This window comes from Lepidochelys kempii, chromosome 20, assembly GCF_965140265.1.
Source record: "Lepidochelys kempii isolate rLepKem1 chromosome 20, rLepKem1.hap2, whole genome shotgun sequence".
NCBI classification, from domain to species: Eukaryota; Metazoa; Chordata; order Testudines; family Cheloniidae; genus Lepidochelys; species Lepidochelys kempii.
Window position 1 is genome coordinate 11,827,828 of NC_133275.1, and position 19,595 is coordinate 11,847,422.

General features: G+C 55.0%; 1 pseudogene; it reads right to left on the reverse strand.

Annotated features, from left to right (window-relative positions):
• Positions 1 to 6,482: 6,482 nt before the first annotated feature.
• LOC140901049 (syntaxin-binding protein 2-like) lies at positions 6,483 to 11,153 on the reverse strand (annotated as a pseudogene).
• Between the last annotated feature and the right edge of the window lie 8,442 nt (positions 11,154 to 19,595).

Genomic DNA, 19,595 nt, shown 5'->3' on the forward strand with positions numbered 1-19,595 from the left:
CCCTGGGCTGGCCTGTGCCCCCTGGCCCCAGGGGTGGGGGCTGGAAAGTGACTTGCCTTGCCCCAGAGTGCCAAGGCCACTGGCTGTACCTGAGAGGCCGTGCGGCTGCAGGAAATGCCCCCCCCACCTCGAGCCGGGCTCCGTGGGGCCAGGATTCAGGCCTGGGGAGCTTTGGGCCTTGTGGCGGGGACTCCAGCACTGGGGAAAGGGCCAGCTCGACTGCCCCAGAGCCCAAGGCTTGCGTCACACCCCCATCTCCCACGCCAACGGCCCTGCCCTGAAGGGACCCATCTAGGGGCAGAGCGGAGCTCAGGCTCTGTAGCCCCAGCGTGCCGGTCCCACAGCCGGCAGGCAACGCGGGTGCTGTCCCAACAGGAACTGGACTGAGCCCCTCTCCACAGCCACCCCCACTGTCAGACACTGCTCCCCGGGGACAGATTCAAACCCGTGCCCCAGAGAGGAGAGATGCCCCCTACCCCGCCAGCCCAGAATATTATTATTCAACTTACATAGCACTGTCCAGCAAAACACTTCCCAAAGGAGGTCAGTGTCATCATCCCCACTATACACATGGGGAAACTGAGGCAGAGGGCAGGGAAGGGATTTGCTCAAGATCACCCAGTGGCAGAGTCAGACATAGACTTCCAGTCTGCTGCATCCCAGTTCAGTGCTTTACCCACTAGGCCACACTGCCTCCCTTGAATCATAGAATCATAGAATATCAGGGTTGGAAGGGACCTCAGGAGGTCATTTAGTCCAACCCCCTGCTCAAAGCAGGACCAATCCCCAATTAAATCATCCCAGCCAGGGCTTTGTCAAGCCTGACCTTAAAAACTTCTAAGGAAGGAGATTCTACCACCTCCCTAGGTAATGCATTCCAGTGTTTCACCACCCTCCTAGTGAAAAAGTTTTTCCTAATATCCAACCTAAACCCTCCCCCACTGCAACTTGAGACCATTACTCCTTGTCCTGTCATCTTCTAAAAGAAGACTCTGTGGCCATAGCTCGGGAGCGGCTTTCCCTCCACGCACTGCCAGGGGGAGCCATGAGATGTTTAGTATTGTCTGTCCCAAGTGTGGGGAGGCACGAACCACCCCGGGTCCCACACAGGTGCCTCTGTCCAGATGGCAAGAAGGCCGAGCGGGCCCATCAGCTTTGGTGCCCATCTTGCGCCCCAACACTCAGAAGTCACTAGTCAGGCCTCAAAATCATGAGATTTGCTTTAAAATCACAAGATTTTAATATTTGTTTGCATTCTGGCATGGCTGTGTTTGGGAGGAGCGAGGTCTGGGGCTTCTCCTCCACGCCGAGGGTGGGCACTTTATCGAACGAAAGTGAAGTTTCTTCGTTACTGATCCCATTCCAACTCACCCACCCACCCACTGCTGGGCTCACCATGCAGTGATGGGCGTTGGCAACGCTGGCCATTTAAGGGTTAAAGTGTGACAGGGCGTTGGTCTACCTTGGCACTAGAAGGGCAGCAGGAAGAGCAGCAGCCCCACAATTGAGCTGCCTTGGAAATTTGGGGGGGTGCATGGAACCCTTATGTTTTCACCCCTTGCAAAAAATTTTCAAAAGCCAAAAATGTCTATGTGTGTGTGTGTGTGTGTGTGTAGTTTTTTCCATCCCTTCCCATCCACTTTCCAGTAGATGAGAAAAGGACAAAGGGTAGAGAAATGGGGGAGGGAGGGGTAATTTTTCGAAGGCTTTTTTTAAATTGCTCATCAAAAACCTGAAATGTTTAGAAAGAAGCAAATTTTTTCTACAACACTGTCAAGAAAAAGGCCAATTTACCAACAAAAAAGCTGAGGCTTTAGTTTAAAGAGGAGCGAAAGAAGCAGGGCTGAAATAGGTACAGAATATAATGAAAGGAGGGGGGTGCTCCTATTTGCCCCCCCTTCACCTGCCCCAGTGTTGCAAGAGCAATGGGACGCTCTGTGAAAGCAAATGTCAAGGGAAGTTACATAATTAGCCAGGGGAACTCACTGCCACTAGATGTCACTGACATTGCGAGCCTGGCAGGATTCAGACAAGGATGGTGGGGGGTGGGGGAGCAATGGTGTCAGGACAGAATTTAGAAAACAGGCCACAAGGCCACTGCTGACTGTCAGGATGAGGGGGATATGCCCCCCTTCCCCACTCCCCCGACTGGTTATGTCATCATTAGCCACTAGGAGGGGGTTCTTGCACCTTCCTCTGAAGTAGCTGGTGCTGGGGTGGCTGGCCCCATTGATCTGGTTTGGGGAAGGAGGCAGCAGGGAGAGGGCGGGGTACTGGGCTAGATGGGTCCTGTGACGCTAGCAGACCAGGTGCCAGCTCATGCCCAGGCCCTTAGGCCTCACTGAACACTGACAAGCGCAGAGCTTGACCCAGCCTGTGTGTTAGCCGTGTGACAACAGCTGCTGATCAGCGTGTGTGGAGTGTTTCGACTTGTGGAATTGCTTGCAGGATTGATCTCTCCCATAACCTCTGTAGCCCGTGGTATAAAGTTAGAATGAATGTTTGCATCGTAAATCTCTGTAACTGCTCCACACCACTGAGTTTGCGAGGCAGCTTACGTCCACCTAACACTGCGTCTACACTAAAATTTGGCTCCCGCTGATGTAACTCACCTGCTTTGCCGACTTAATCCTGCCACTTCCCCCAGTCAGCGTAGTTAGGTCAATGCAGTGTCAGTGTACATACTGCGTTGCTTACATCGACTGTCCCGCAATGCCCCACACTGACAGTACAATCGATATCACACACCACAGACACAAGGAGCCAGGTGTACACACACACAAGTGCTGTAACTACTGTGGCGGCTGCACGCAGGGCAATTTGATTTTGTAGTGTAGCCATGGCCTGTGTAACTCCCTCAACAGGGGAGAAGCATGAATTAGTGTAAAGTGCTGGGTCTGCCCATCGAAATCAAACGAGCCATTGCGAAATATCCTTTCTGATTGCCTCTCTTGTTAGATATTTTACTGTGTGTGTGTGTGTGTGTGTGTGTGTTCTCCCTGTGTGCTGCCCCAGCTCTGTGCAGACAGCCAGCACAGCAGATCTTGAGTGAACCGCCCAATGACCACAAGATCCGTTAAGGGACGAAGGCACCTGGCCAGGTTTACTGTTGACAAGGCATGCTAATAGCACCTGGCAGACTCTACGAGGATATTAAGACATGTATGCCTGTGAGAATGGACGCAGCTCAGTGAATGGCAGGACTTTCCATTTCCCCCTTGGCTGGACCAACACATTCTCTCAGAGATACCCTGATACAAACAAGCTGCCCCTCTGACTTAGATACTGCCCTCTGACCTGGCTAGTTATTGTCCACTTTTTTGTACATGTTGGTTTGATTAAAACATTTGTATTTATTATGTTGCTATTTGACCTTATCTTTTAGGAGGGCTCAGTGTGTTCCTGTTATCCTTGGGGAATGTTTTTGTGCCATTCTTGATATTGTGGTTTTTGTACCACGCTTCTGGAATGTGTTTGTGTGAGTCCTTTGTGCCGAGCACTGTCCAGGACTGCGTGTTTCTGCACCATCAGGGCTGGGCTCACCAGATTCTGGGAACGTGCAAGTGGGCAGGGCCCGATGTTTGCTCACAGCAGGGAGAGGGGATACTGGGCTGGATGGACCCTGTAGGAATCAGCCAGGCTGAGTTTCCTGCAGGGCAGAGGGAGGTGAGTGGGCCTCGTTAGATGCAGCCTGGGGCTGTGGTGAGGGGGGTCTCGGGCTTTGGGGGGGTTCTCTGCAACAGGCTGTCTCTGTGACTGATGCTGATCACACTACATTGCCCCCTTCTTAAAGCCCAGCCCAGCCCAGCCCAGCAGCTGGAGCCCACCCAGTAATTAGGAAATGAGATTTAATTTCAGGCAACAAAATGCCACGAAAGTGGCGGGTGAGCCGGTTTTGGGCTGCGCGGTAAGATGATAAACAGCATCACACGGGCTGGTTGCATAATTGTGAACTTGGCTCAGGCCAGTTGCCTTCCCCGCCCCCCCGCCCAGCCCTGGAGGTTGGGGGCCGACTCTCAGGAGGGCTGGGGGATGAGATGCTGGGTCCCTGCCCGGGAGAAGGGGTGTGCGCTGGGCATCATTCTGGGATCGCTCAGCCCCCAGCATGGCCTGGCCCAGGGCAGGGGGCACTGGGCCGCAGTCCATACCCACAAGGGATGGGCAGGTTGGGGACAGGGCTAGCTCAGCCTGGGTTTGGTGAACTCCGATCTTGAGACAATATTTCCTCTACGGCCCACTGGATGCACCTGTGCTGCCTATAGGGGGCACTGCCGCTGCATGGGGGTATCACCCACCTGCACCTCCTGCCTCCCACTGCCCCACCCCAAATCACCCCCTGGCCCCTCCACCCATGCACTGTATACAGCTTGCAGTTACTGTAAACCTCTCCCCCTCCCTGCTACCCCCACTGCCTCCCCCCAGCCCTGCTGTAAGCCCCCCAAGTCACCCTGCTCTGCCCCAAGCAATCTCCCTCCAGCAGGGTCTGCATGCAGGTCTCTGCAGGATGAACTCTTCTGCAAGCCTGGTACAGCTTCACCTGTCCCTGGGTCCCAGCTCCGCCCTAGTCATGATCCCCCCAATCCAGGCCCAAAGGTCTTGGGGGCCCTGGCACAGCTGGCACTGGGAGACAGGGGCATCTTGGCACCCCATTCCCACCAGCCCCCAGGCCTGGGACCAGCAGTGATCAGCACCCCCAGGCCCACTGCATGGGCTGATGCGTGCAGCCCTCTCCAGCTGCCCCAGGGTGCAAGGCCCCAGGGTGCCGGGACCGCGGGCTGGGTGGCTTTGGAGACCTGACTGCTAGAAGCCATGCTACAAGAGACCCTGGGGTTCTTTCTGCGCCAGCTGGCAAGGCAGGGGCACATTGGACTGGCCAACCGGGATTGTGCTGCATGGAGCCAGCATTGCATTGAGAGCAGGGGCTTGAGTCAGCACTCCCAGCCCTGCAGTGGGCGTGCTGTCTGGATTCTATTGAAGGGGGCTGGGCAGGCAGGACTCCTGGCTCTTATTCCTGCCTCTGCCACCTACTAATGGCATGCTGCTCCATGCCTCAGTTTCCCCCGTGTAACATGGGGATAGTGCTTACACCTGTGACAGGGAGGCTTGGCAAGAGCCTCAGGAATATCCCTGGGGGGACTCAACAGGAGTCACAGCAGCAGGGTGTGCACAGAGCAGGATTTTCCCTCCCCAGCGCCGCTATCAGCTCCTGAGAATAGCCCAGATCAGACTGGGGCTGCAGGCTGGAGCCAGCTCTGCTGCAGCAAGTAACTCCGGTGGTTAACAAGCATGCTGTCAATCCCTTCCCTGGGTAGATGGTTTGGGCAGCCAGGTGTGTGCCAGGCACCCCTCTGGAGGCAGGCCTGTGCTGCCAGCTGTGAGTTACAGAGCATCTGTGCCATGGCAGCCAGCTATCCCAGAGGGGGCCCCCCTGCCCGAGACTGGCAGCATTATCCCCCTTTTACAGATGTGGAAACTGAGGCGTATATAGGGGAGGTGACTTTCCCAAGGTCACCCAGCCGGGAATAGAGCCCGGGTCACCCGTCCCAGTCCAGGGCTCTATCCACTAGGCAACACTGTCTCAGTCGATGGGAAAGTAGAGAGGAATGGTGCAGTCATGGATCCACAGGGTCGGTGCCAGGGTCCCAGCTGTGGAAATCTCTGGGAGGAAGCCCTCTGCTGTGCCAGACCCCAACAGGTCTCTCTCTTCCTCCAGGACAGGCCACATGGCCTTCCCGCCTCCTGAGACTGAACCGCTAGGCTTTACCCCGTGAGCCCTGCCCAGCGAGTCCAGCTGGGACAGATCCTGGTAGAGACTCGTCCACTCCGCAGGGCCCGACGCCCCTCAGCACGGGTGACAGGGACACTCACCCAGCGTTGTCAGAACAGTCGGATTTCTTAGGCACCTGGACCCCAGCCTGGGCAGCCCGGGCCACTGAAGGTTAAAGAGGCTGTTCTGGTCAGCCCAGAGCCCGGCCGAGCTGCAGAGAAACCTGTTTTCAGCTCCGGGTCTCTCACTCAGGGCCTGTCTACATGTAAACCACTTCAGCTGCTCCGCTTCAGTGACGCTGCCTTTCCCATACCCCCGAGCGACACAGTGGCACCGACCCAATTGCCTCGTGTAGACCAGGCCTCGGCCTGACCTTGGTCAGTTCTCAGGCGAGAGCTCCCAGCTTCCCGCACTCATCCCCCAGCTCAAACCTTCCAACCCTGTGTTCTCGAGCTGGGGGCCCTGCTCCAATTCCCTGCTGGGAGCATTCAACCAGAGCCATTGGAGCCGGCACGGTCTTTCTGGCCCCCAGGCTGATCTGTGTTGGATTCTCTTCATTTCACCAAGACAGGGAGGTGACACCCCCGCCCCGCATGACTCTTACCTTCCCCAAGAATCCTTCCCCTTCACCCCCTGCCAGAGAAGCCAGGAAATATATAGGGAAACTGAGGCACGCATCAGATTCATAAAAGATATTACAAACATTCCTAGTTGGTCACAGGTGCACAGTCTCCCAGCAGCTCAGCAAAGGCTGGAAGCAAGAGCAGAGGCAACAGGAGGGAGAGATCTGGGCAGGCCTTGGATTTTACATCACTTTGCTTCTCCTAGGGGGGGGCAGGAGCTACTGGGTTTCCCGTGTGAGAATCCAGGGCAGGGTGGGTTTGCAGCTGCCCTCTGCTGGGGGTGGGACGGGGATGGCAGGAGCTAGGGGAAGCCCACAGGCCAGGGCTGACTTGTGGCTAAGGCTCGGGAGAGCTGGGTTCTATTCCTGCTCTGGCAGACTCCCTGTATGTCTCAGTTTCCCTTCTGTAACACAGGCCACCCTGCCTCCCCTGGGAGGCTGAATTCATTAGTGAGATTCTGATACCATGGTGATGGGTGTAGGAGCACACACAGACAGGAGTGTCCAGGTGTGGAAGAGGCTCTGTGTGTGAAGCTTAGTTTTGTGACTGAACTGCCCTGTTTATAAACAGAGAGATTGTGCTGGGTACACACTTCCCCAGTCGGTGCCTCGGTTTCCCCATCTATACAGAGGGGATAAGGACACTAGCCTTCGTAGAGCACTTTGAGATCTGCCCACAGCCAGTGTTAGAGAAGGGCTGTGGTCATTAATCCAGCCACACAGGGAATGCTATTGTTCTGCCAACCCCTCAGGATCTCCAAGGGTGTCTAGACCCCACCCCTCCCCCCGCCAGGATCTCCGAGCAGGTTCTAAATCACTCCTCCTTCCTTCTACTTCTCATGTGCTCCCCCGCGGCTCTGTCCCATGGCAAGGGCGTGGCCAGCACAGCTCGCTCACCTCTCCCATGCTGGGCTCGTATGCCTTGAACGCCTTGAGTTTGGCCAGCACAGCGTGCGCCAAGTGGAAGTTATCTTCATGGTCCCTGCAGCAAAGACAAACCCTGTGGGTCAGAAACAGCTCCTCCCCCAGGGGCACTTGCACTTCCTGTAGGAGGTAACCAGGTACCCTCGCCCTTTGGGCACACTCACTTCCTGTAGAGGATGGCTGGGTACTTCTCCATGGCACACTCACTTCCTATAGGGGATAGCTGGGTACCCCTTCCCCTGGACACACTCACTTCCTGTAGCGGATGGCTGGATACTTCTCCAGGGTTTCACACAATGTGGCAATCTGCTCTGCCAGCATCTCCATCTGCTTGTTCTTTTCGAAAAAGCAGTAGGGGCTGAACCAGTTGTGGAAGCTCTATGGCCTGTCCAGGGAGTACACCTTTGGGACGGGGGAGAGCAGAGATCAGACCCCGGTGCCAACTGCTTGCAGCCAGGCCAGCTGTGCCCCATACCGCGCCCCTAAGACGCGCTGTTGGATCAGGCCAGCCTGGCGGAGCTGTAGCAAGCCCCTAGTGAGGGAGAGATCCCTTTGCCAGTGCCACTCCTGTTGTGGTAGAGGGATAGCGAGCCAGAGATTCATGCACCAGCCTGGATGAAGATGCCCCAGGTTCAGGTCCATACTTGGCTGCAGACTCCCAGGTGCCCTCAATGTTGGGGGAGGGGGCTTGGCGACGCTTCTCGTCTGGCGAAAGCCCCAGCATAGCCACGGGCAAACCCGGCATCAAGGCGCGTCTGCCGCTGTCGCTTATTTCACTGGCCGAACAGAACGAGCCATGGGGACAAACGTACTTGGACACCAATAAATAGTATCAGCCCGTGAAGGGTTTGCTGGCGCAACGGGACGGGTGAGCCAGCAAAGCCTCCTGACGGACACTCAGCTTCTACCAGCCAAAGCTTCTCTTGGCACAGCTGGCACCGGTACCCCAGATGAAATCAGCTAGAGTGGTGAAAGGACTGCTTTGCCAGCGTAACGGCACCTACCCAGGGGCTCTGCCACCACAGCTGCATCAGTTACAGGGGGATTTTTTCTCTCATGTCCCTGTAACAAACCCATACCAACAAAGCTTTTGTGTGTAGACCAGACTCATGTCTCTCTGTGCCTCAGTTTCCCCATCAATGCAATGGGGCTGACGCCCCAGTCCTGCCCCTCAGGGGCAGGAGGGGGGAAATCCACTGATGACTCAAGGAGGGGATGGGGTGGTTGGGTAAAGGGCAGGCGTGTGGAGTATCGGGCTGTCTTGCAGGCCTAGTATAAACCACCAGTAAGAGCTGGTAAAGCCAGGGAGGCAGGGCCCTCCTTCTCCATACATCTACCATCCCCACCAGGTGCAAGCCAGCGATTCCACGTCTCACAGGGTGTGAGCAGCCAGCTAGTCCCTGCTGCCCTGTGCTGGCGTCAAACCCGGGGCCCTAGAAGGGAAAGGTTCCCCCGCCAAGCCACATGAAACACTAAGGGTGGGGTGTCGTACGTCACCATCCGCCGCGCGGACCTGCTCCTCCAAAGCCCGGCCACCCCTCACCCGGCTCTCGTAGGGCAGGAAGGCCATGTTGATCTCCTTGAGGGTTTTGATGACCTTGGTGATCCGTGACTTCCTCAGCTCCTTGAACAGAGGCTCAGGACAGGCTGCAAGGCAGAGGCAGTGGGTGGGAGCGACAGGCACAGGGCTCAGGACCCCCAGCACAGCGCCAGCCCCCACGGACGGGGCCAGACCGGGCACAGCAGGGGCAGTAGTGCTGCACGCCTGTGGGGAACCTGGGCAAGCCAGCAGGGCCACACAGGAGTCAACGATGCCCCCCCGAACCAGAGTCATGCCGGGTTCTCGCCTTCTGCAGCATCAGCAGCGAGGGGGAGCCACAATCTCTCCTACACAGCCCCTGTCTCACACCCTGCCCTCAGCCCCCCGGCAGGGCTAAGTGACCAGAGTGTACAACATAGGATGATGCACAAGGAGGAACGGGGACTTGGGCTCCCCCTGCCGCTGTAATGGGGAGAAGCAGATCTGACCCTGACACACTGGGTATTCTGGTGCTGTCCCATCCCCCACCGAGTTGGGAACTGATGGAGCAATGCATGCTGGGAATGGTAGCCAGAGGCCACCTTTCTGGGCACACGCTGCAGGTGTCTGTGAGCCGTGTTGGCTGGAGGCAGGCCCGTGGGGGAGAAGTGGGGGAAGGGATAGGTGGGGTCATTCGGTCTGGCCTGCTGGGGCTGCATCCCCTGCAGGAGGGCAGAGCATAATCAGGGTGCTGCGCACTGGCCTGCCGGCAGAGAGAGACCCCCCACCCCCAGGCTCCAGTGTGCTGCTGCCCAGGCTCCCAGCTGGGGGATCCCCTGACCCCCGATACTCACGGCTGAGGAAGAAGACGTGAGCTGCCTTGTAGTTGAAGGTGGGGGTGCCCTGGAAGTCATTGATCAAAGCCTGCACCGACTGCAAGGGGGAAGAAAGGGGTTGTCAGCACCTGCCGAGGCCCCTCCCTGCTGCTCAAATGGCCCAGCCCATGCCCAGCCCCTGGGGACTCAGGGCCTAGCATGATGCCATCGGGAGGTGGGCTGGTTTTTACCCCCCTGGCTCTGGGCTCCCTCCCCACCTGGAGCAGGGCTTGTGCCCATGTGCCCGGGACATCCTCAGGGCCCAGTCACATCTCTCGCTGTCACAGAAGTGTCCGTGCCTGGCCACAGATGGGGCCTGGCATTGCCTTGCTGCTGAACTAAGTGGGCTCTGAGCAGTGTCGAGGGAACAGCCGGCCGAGCAGCAATCCCAGGCAACTACCATCAGGGCCCCCTCCCTCCCCGGGCGCCATGCTGGGCACCTGCAGCTTCGCCACGCCAGCTAGCCTGGCAGGGTGTTTGGAACCTGTTCAGACCCCTCGACCAGCCATTGTGACAGGTGAGAACCTGGCTGCCCTGTCCCAAGCCCCAGGCCCCAGCTCGCAGTCCTCTCCTACAGCGCTCCCTCCGCGGGCAGCCCCTGCGGGTTCTGGGCTTCACCCTGCTCTGCCAGCGCCCCCTGCCCCTGGTCTCCCTCCACTCACCTTGCTGCTGCAGATGCAGGAGCCTCCTCCCCAACAGCCCCTGCTCCCTGAGCCTCTGCCTCATCGAGTCTCCTTCGCTTTGAGTCTCAGCTGAGGTCGCCTCTCTCCGCCTGCTGCACCTGCCCATCCAACCCCCACAGGATTGCACTGCGGAGAGGTCTGGGGGACAGTCTGTGGCTCACGTGGCAAAGAACATGAAGCCCAGCTCCGGGGAAGCAGCCTCCTAGGGAGCCCCTACTGGCCCCATTCCCATCCTGACGTGCGGCGCACAGAGAAATGGAACGAGGGGAGTCTCCGTGTTCCCCTAGGAAAGCCCTGTAGGCCATTGGCCCAACATCTCCACCACCTTCCTGCCGTGCCGAATGCTCCCTCTGCCGCACCGGCCTAACCCGCTGCTCCACATCCGCCAGCCCAGTCCATGCCGGGGGCTCAATAACCTGCCTGGCCAATGGTACATACTGCCCCATGCTTGGCACTCTCCTGCACCTCCTCCCACCCAGGCTGATTCACTGGTCCCAGTGGTCTGATCCGGTGTGTGTGTGGGGGGGAGATATGGGGCTAGCTGGACAAGCTGGGTCTGATCCAGCGTGGTGGGAAGGCAGACATACCCAAGCCTAGCTGGGGCCGGATGATGGGCTAGACAGAGCAGGGATCTGATCCAGCCTGGAAAAGCTCAGGTTCCTAATGAATCTCAAGAGGCTGGAGGGGGAGGAGCATGATATATGGATACAGCATATCCCCAGGGGGACACCAGGGCAACAGGTTCGGCCTGCTTACCTTCCATTCTCTTTCCTTCTTCACGAGGACAACGCTGAGGATCTCTGCGAGGGAAAGAGACGGGGATTAGTGGTGGGGCTCAGACGGGACGGCTGTGCCCTGAGCCAGGACCCACTGGCTGGTGGAAGGACGCGTCGGGGAAGTGGCTCAGAGGCTGCTTTCAGGCCAGATAGTGTTGTGCTCCTAGCAGAGCCCCCAGTCAGCGATCCTGGTGGGGTGACAGGCTAGACAGGCCATGGGTCTGATCCCCCTTCCTTTCTGCCAGGCTGGATACGAGCGCAGCTGAACTAAGGATCTGGCCCCGTGGAGGAAGAAAACAGACCCTGTCCAGCACCTCTTGACTGGAGGGGATCCAGGGACCCTCACTGTGTATGGGGGACAGCAACTGTGTATGGGGGACATAACTGTGTATGGGGGGCAGAGCTGTTGTCTGGTTACCCGCAGTGCAGACCCAATCTATTGTGTCCTGGCTGCTGTTCAGCTCAGGTTAACAGCATGGTCTGTTTCTGTGAACTCCCCCAGAGCTTTCGAATGGAAGTGAGAGTCTTCTTCACATCCTGCTCTAAACTGTGAGTAGTGTCGCTCTGTGGCTGTTGAACAGCTGCTGCATTCCTACCCCAGAGGTGGCATCATTTCAGTGCTGGGTGGGTGATCCCTGTGTAGTGTTGTTGAGTGCTGTTGCACATCAGCTATGCTCCATCCAGAGCTGTCTGCATTTCAATGCCAGGTGAGTGATCCCTGTATTGTGTTGTGGGGGGGAGGGATAGCTCAGTGGTTTGAGCATTGACCTGCTAAACCTAGGGTTGTGAGTTCAATCCTTGAGGGGGAGCCATTTAGGGATCTGGGGCAAAAACTGGGGATTGTCCCTGCTTTGAGCAGGGGGTTGGACTAGATGATCTCCTGAGGTCCCTTCCAACCCTCATGTTCTATGATACGCTGCTGCGCTCCACCCCAGAGGTATTTGTATTTCAGTGCTGGGCGAGCAATCCATGTGTTGTTATGCAGCTACTACGCTCCACTCCAGAAGTGGCTGCAATTCAATGCAGGGTGAATGAAAGTCCATGTCTCATTTTGCAAAGCATGGGTTCTCCAAGCAAGGGTGCTGTCTGTCCCATGTTTCTGCTCAATAGACTCTGGATTCTTAGCATCAGCGGAGCTACATTTTGAGCCGTGGTGGAACCAGGAGGCAGCTGGGTCATTGGTGGTTCCACCTTCAGTTATACCTATTGGCTTGAAAAGGCGCCACACGTATACCTAATGGCTGGCGAGGGGGGCAGTTGCCCCCCGGCCCGCTATTAGCTCTGCCACTGATTCTTTTTAAATGTTCATTGCGCTGCTTCCACCAGCCACTTTGATTTCATTTTGTTTTACAGACCCAAGCAAAACACAAGCAGCAACCTGGCCAGAAGCAGATCCGTATAATTGAACAGACTCATCCAATTACTGAGCCTTCCCAGAGCCAGGTGCTGCCCTCACGGTACATCAAACCTAGAGGACCTGCTCCCAGTAGATGTAGCCTAGAGCCAAACGCAGGCCAGGCAATGTGGCTTCGCCCATGGAGTTCAGGTCCAGGGATTCAGTAGGGAGTAAATGGCCAGCACTGGATGCTTCAGGTTTTGGTGCCCACCCAGAGACGGCTGGGGGCTGATTTTCAATTACACACCTGTGGCTGGCCCAGGCCAGCTGACTCCAGCTCCCGGGGCTCGGGCTAAGGGGCTGTTTAGCTGCGGTGTAGCCTTTGGGGCTCAGGCTGGAGCTTCGACTCTAGGACGATGCGAGGTGGGAGGTTCCCAGAGCTCGGGCTCCAGCCCAAGCCAGAACGTCTGCACCACAAATAAACAGCTGCTCAGCTTGAGCCCTGTGAGCCGGAGTCAGCTGGCCCGGGCCAGCCGTGGGCATGTAACTGCAGTGTAGACACACCCTAAGTGCCCACAAGCCCCCTGGGAGCTGCGGGTATTTAGCACCTCTGAAATCTAGGCCCCCGGTGTCTCAAAGTTAGGGGCCATTCAAAATCTTCTTGCCAGTGTCTTCCTCCACCCCCCACTGCTCCTCGGACATTCCTGTTAACTGCTAGAAATGGCCCACCTTGATTATCACTACAAAAGGTTTTCTCCCCCCCCGCTCTCCTGCTGGTAATAGCTCATCTTAAGTGATCCCTCTCCTTACAGTGTATATGATATCACCCATTTTTTCATGTTCTGGGTGTATATAAATCTCCTCACTGTATTTTCCACTGAATGCATCCGATAAAGTGAGCTGTAGCTCACGAAAGCTTATGCTCAGATAAATTGGTTAGTCTCTAAGGGTATGTCTACACTACAAAATTAGGTCGAATTTATAGAAGTCGGTTTTGTAGAAAGCGTTTTTATACAGTTGATTGTGTGTGTCCCCACACAAATGCTCTAAGTGCATGTAGTCGGTGGAATGTGTCCACAGTACCGAGGCAACCGTCGACTTCCGGAGCATTGCACTGTGGGTGGCTATCCCACAGTTCCCGCAGTCTCTGCCGCCCATTTGAATTCTGGGTAGAAATCCCAGTGCCTGATGGGGCTAAAACATTGTCGCGGGTGGTTCTGGGTACATATCGTCAGGCCCCCGTTCCCTCCCTCCCTCCAGGAAAGCAAGGGCAGACAATCGTTTTGCGCCTTTTTTCTTGAGTTACCTGTGCAGACACCATACCACGGCAAGCATGGAGCCCGCTCAGATCACTTTGGCAATTAGGAGCACATTAAACACCACACGCCTTATCCAGCAGTATATGCAGCACCAGAACCTGGCAAAGCGATACTGGACAAGTAGGCGACGTCAGCGTGGTGACATGAGTGATGAGGACATGGACACAGACTTCTCTCAAAGCACGGGCCCCGGCAATGTGGGCATCATGGTGCTAATGGGGCAGGTTCATGCGGTAGAATGCCGATTCTGGGCCTGAGAAACAAGCACAGACTGGTGGGACCGCATAGTGTTGCAGGTCTGGGATGATTCCCAGGGGTTGCGAAACTTTCGCATGCGTAAGGACACTTTCATGGAACTTTGTGACTTGCTTTCCCCTGCTCTGAGGCACAAGAATACCAAGATGAGAGCAGCCCTCACAGTTGAGAAGCAAGTGGCAATAGCCCTGTGGAAGCTTGCAACGCCAGACAGCTACCGGTCAGTCGGGAATCAATTTGGAGTGGGCAAATCTACTGTGGGGGCTGCTGGGATGCAAGTAGCCAACGCAATCAAAGATCTGCTGATATCAAGGGTAGTGACCCTGGGAAATGTGCAGGTCATAGTGGATGGGTTTGCTGCAATGGGATTCCCTAACTGTGGTGGGGCCGTAGACGGAACCCATATCCCTATCTTGGCACCAGAGCACGAAGCGGGCAAGTACATAAACCGCAAGGGGTACTTTTCAATAGTGCTGCAAGCACTGGTGGATCACAAGGGACATTTCACCAACACCAACGTGGGATGGCCGGGAAAGGTACACGACGCTCGCATCTTCAGGAACTCTGGTCTGTTTCAAAAGCTGCATGAAGGAACTTTATTCCCAGACCAGAAAATAACTGTTGGGGATGTTGAAATGCCTATAGTTATCCTTGGGGACCCAGCCTACCCCTTAACGCCATGGCTGATGAAGCCGTACCCAGGCAGCCTGGACAGTAGTCAGGAGCTGTTCAACTACAGGCTGAGCAAGTGCAGAATGGTGGTAGAATGTGCATTTGGACATTGAAAAGCGCGCTGGTGCGGTTTACTGACTCGGTTAGACCTCAGCGAAACCAATATTCCCACTGTTATTACTGCTTGCTGTGCGCTCCGCAATATCTGTGAGAGTAAAGGGGAGACGTTTATGGCGGAGTGGGAGATTGAGGCAAATCGCCTGGCTGCTGGTTACGCACAGCCAGACACCAGGGCGGTTAGAAGAGCACAGGAGGGTGCGGTACGCATCAGAGAAGCTTTGAAAACCAGTTTCATAACTGGACAGGCTACGGTGTGAAAGTTCTGTTTGTTTCTCCCTGATGAAACCCCCCGCCCCTTGGTTCACTCTATTTCCCTGTAAGCTAACCACCCTCCCCTCCTCCCTTCGATCACCACTTGCAGAGGCAATAAAGTCATTGTTGCTTCACATTCATGCATTCTTTATTCATTCAGCACACAAATAGGGGGATAACTACCAAGGTAGCCCAGGAGGGGTGGTGGAGGAGAGAAGCACCAGGAGGGGTGGTGGAGGAGGGAAACAGCACTTTAAAAGTTTAAAACTTGAAAACTTATTGAATGCCAGCCTTCTGTTGCTTGGGCAATCCTCTGGGGTGGAGTGGCTGGGTGGCCGGAGGCCCCCCCACTGCGTTCTTGGGTGTCTGGGTGAGGAGGCTATGGAACTTGGGTAGGAGGGCGGTTGGTTACACAGGGGCTGTAGCGGCGGTCTGTGCTCCTGCTGCCTTTCCTGCAGCTCAACCATACGCTGGAGCATATTGGTTTGATCCTCCAGCAGCCTCCTCTCATGACTCTGCCGCCACCTTTCAGCTTCAGCCCTCTCTTCAGCCCGCCACTTACTCTTGTCAGCCCACCACCTCTCCTCCCAGTCATATTGTGCTTTCCTGCACTCTGACATTGTCTGCCTCCACACATTCGTCCATGCTTTGTCAGTGTGGCAGGATAGCATGAGCTCAGAGAACATTTCATCATGAGTGCGTTTTTTCACCTTCTAATCTTCACTAGCCTCTGGGAAGCAGAAGACCCTGTGATCCTTGAAACACATGCAGCTGGTGGAGAAAGAAAAAAGACAGTGGTATTTAAAAAGACACATTTTCTAGAACAATGGCTACACTCTTTCACGGTAAACCTTGCTGTTAACATTACATACACAGCACATGTGCTTTCGTTCCAAGGTAGCATTTTGCCTCCCCCCACCACGTGGCTAGCAGCGGGGAACATTTCTGTTCAGCCATAGGCAAACAGCCCAGCAGGAATGGGCACCTCTTAATGTCCCCTTAAGAAAAGCACCCTATTTCAACCAGGTGACCATGAATGATATCACTCTCCTGAGGATAACACAGAGAGATAAAGAACGGATGTTGTTTGAATGCCAGCAAACATACACTGCAATGCTTTGTTCTACAATGATTCCCGAGTATGTGCTACTGGCCTGGTGTGGTAAAGTGTCCTACCATGGTGGACAGAATAAGGCTGCCCTCCCCAGAAACCTTTTGCAAAGGCTTTGGGAGTACATCCAGGAGAGCCGCAAATGCCAGGGCAAATTAATCATTACACATGCTTGCTTTTAAACCATGTATGCTATTTTAAAAGGTACACTCACCAGAGGTCTCTTCTCCGCCTGGCGGGTCCGGGAGGCAGCCTTGGGTGGGTTCGGGGGGTACTGGCTCCAGGTCCAGGGTGAGAAACAGTTCCTGGCTGTTGGGAAAACCTGTTTCTCCACTTGCTTGCTGTGAGCTATGTACAACTTCATCATCATCATCATCTTCCTCATCCCCAAAACCTGCTTCTGTGTTGCCTCCATCTCCATTGAAGGATCAAACAACATGGCTGGGGTAGTGGTGGCTGAACCCCCTAAAATGACATGCAGCTCATCATAGAAGCGGCATGTTTGGGGCTCTGACCTGGAGCAGCCGTTTGCCTCTCTGGTTTTCTGGTAGGCTTGCCTCAGCTCCTTAAGTTTCACGCAGCATTGCTTCGGGTCCCTGTTATGGCCTCTGTCCTTCATGCCCTGGGAGATTTTGACAAAAGTTTTGGCCTTTCGAAAACTGGAATGGAGTTCTGATAGCACGGATTCCTCTCCCCATACAGAGATCAGATCAGGTACCTCCCATTCGGTCCATGCTGGAGCTCTTTTGCGATTCTGGGACTCCATCATGGTCACCTCTGCTGATGAGCTCTGGCCAGCGTGGCAAGCTGCAGGTGACCATGCAAACAGGAAATTGAAATTCAAAAGCTTGCGGGTCTTTTCCTGTCTACCTGGCCGGTGCATCTGAGTTGAGAGTGCTGTCCAGAGCGGTCACAATGGAGCACTCTGGGATAGCTCCCGGAGGCCAATACCGTCTAATTGCGTCCATAGTACCCCAAATTCAACCCGGCAAGACCATTTAAGTGCTAATCCCCTTGTCTGGGGTGGAGTACGGAAATCGATTTTAAGAGCCCTTTAAGTCGAAAAAAAGGGCTTCATCGTGTGGACGGGTGCAGGGTTAAATCGATTTAACGCTGCTAAATTTGACCTCAACTCCTAGTGTGGACCAGGGCCTAGTGTGGTTGCAGTTCTACATCTTTATACCCGTGGAGCTTATTCCGCTTCTCCTATAGGAATAGCGATCCCAGGACTAGCACTCCTATACCAGCATAACTGCCTCAACACGAGGGTGCCTCACTTTAACTGTACTGGTCTAGCCAGTGGCTCAACCCTTCTATTTGATGCCTGGGCTTCTGACTCTGAAAACATGGTCGTCATCTTCTGTAACCTTGACATAACTCAAGCATAGCATGTGACATTACAGCAGGAGCTGCAGTTTATAAACGTAGTACCTTCCCCGCCAGTACTGTTGTCATTCCTGACTCACTCTCTCTCTCTCTCTCTCTTTTCAGGCTCTCTGTGAGGCTCTTGCTATGGGAAGGAGCAGCCTGGAGAAGAGCTGAAGCTTTTAAACTTCGTCAATATTTTTAAACTTGTAGATTCCCTACCATTGGGGTGTTGGGGTGTCCAGGTGGAAGGGGTGTCAGGGTGGAAGGACTGTCTAGCCTGTGTTATACAAGAAGTCAGACTTGATGGTCCAATGTCCCATTAAATTCTGCGAAATTATGTAACTGGAAAATGGCCCTTCCTGAGACCCTGCACTGGCCTCACCCGGCATCTCGCCAAGCCCAGACCGGCTGTATGTTCGCAGGCATGTTTCTTCCAAACCAGAAGTGGGAAACGTGATAGGCTGTGAGGCCAAGGCCAAGGGAACCATCGAGAGCTCAGCAGGGCTGGACGACCCTCAGGGCTTCGGGAAGAGAGGAAGGAGCAAACCCCTCCCTTATTAGGGAAAATGAGGGCCAGTGAAACATGCCCAGGGCTAGGGAATATAAACGCCAACTCAGGAAAGGTAAGGACACCATGAGGCAGGGTCTGATCCTGTGCAAGGAAGAGCTCTGCTCCAAGAACACAGCCTGTCTCGGTGAGTAGAGCAGTGCCATCAGCCTGTCCCGCAGTCAGGCAGTGCCCAGCCTCCAGATATGAGCTACAGACAACTCAGAGTGCTGGCAGCAAAGCTGAGAGAGAGCATCTCTCTCAACCCCTGTCCTGCGCTGCTCTCCAGATCCCCTCAGACACTGACGTTCCTCCTCTCCCATCTCAGCCAAATCCCAGGGGAATCTGTGCTCAGGGCCAGGCTGGGACAGAATCTGTCCTGCAGCTTTTGAGTCATGGGCACAAATCCACTTTCTGCTTAAAAAAGAATTCCAACTTTTCAGTGGCCGGGGCTGAGTCCCAAAGAGCTGAGCAGAAGGGCTGTGAGTTGCAGGCAGGTGGAGATGCTGAAGGGCTGCGAGCCCCAGACCCGGCGCAGACGCTGAAGGGCTGCGAGCCCTGGGCCCAGCCTAGAGGCTGAAGTGTTGCGAGCCCTAGGCCCAGCCTAGAGGGTGAAGGGCTGCGTGTCCCGGGCCCAGCCTAGAGGCTGAAGGGCTGCGAGCCCCGGGCCTGGTGCAGCTGTTGAAGGGCTGTGATCCTCGGGCCTGTTGCAGCCAGACATCCTGGGCCCTTTCCAGTGTATCAGCTGGGGGAGAGAAGAGGGGGTGCCACCTCAGTTTGGAAGGGAATTTGTTATTCAAAAGTATCTGCTCAAGATGAAGCAGTCATTGGATTAGGGTTGTTGGCTTGAGCTGCACAGCCTCAATTCTCCCTTCCTTTCTCCATCATCTCCAGGGCTACTGGCTCCGGCGTTGTCTCAAAATTAGGCAAATCATAGATTCATAGATTCCAGTGACAGAAGGGATCATCTAGTCTGGTCTTCTGGATAGCACAGGCCAGAGAGCTTCCCAAAAATAATCCCTAGAGCAGATCTTGTTGGAAAACACCCAATCTGGATTTTAAAATGGTCAGTGATGGAGAATCCATCACAATCCTTGGTAAATTATTCCAATGGTTAATTACCCTCACTGTCAATCATTTACACCTTTTTTCCAGTCTGAATTTGTTTAGCTTCAACTTCCATGTTATACCAATCGCCGGTAGATTGAAGAGCCCATTATTAAATATTTGTTCCCCATGTAGGTACTTGGAGACTGAAATCAAATCAACCCTTAACCTTCTCTTTGTTAAGATAAATAGATTGAGCTCCTTGCCTGTATCGCTATAAGTCATGTTTTCCAGTCCTTTAATCATGCTTGTGGCTCTTTCCTGAACCCTCCAATTTATAAACATCCTTTTTGAATTGTGGATACCACAACTGGACACAGTAGGGATCACAGTGGTGCCACT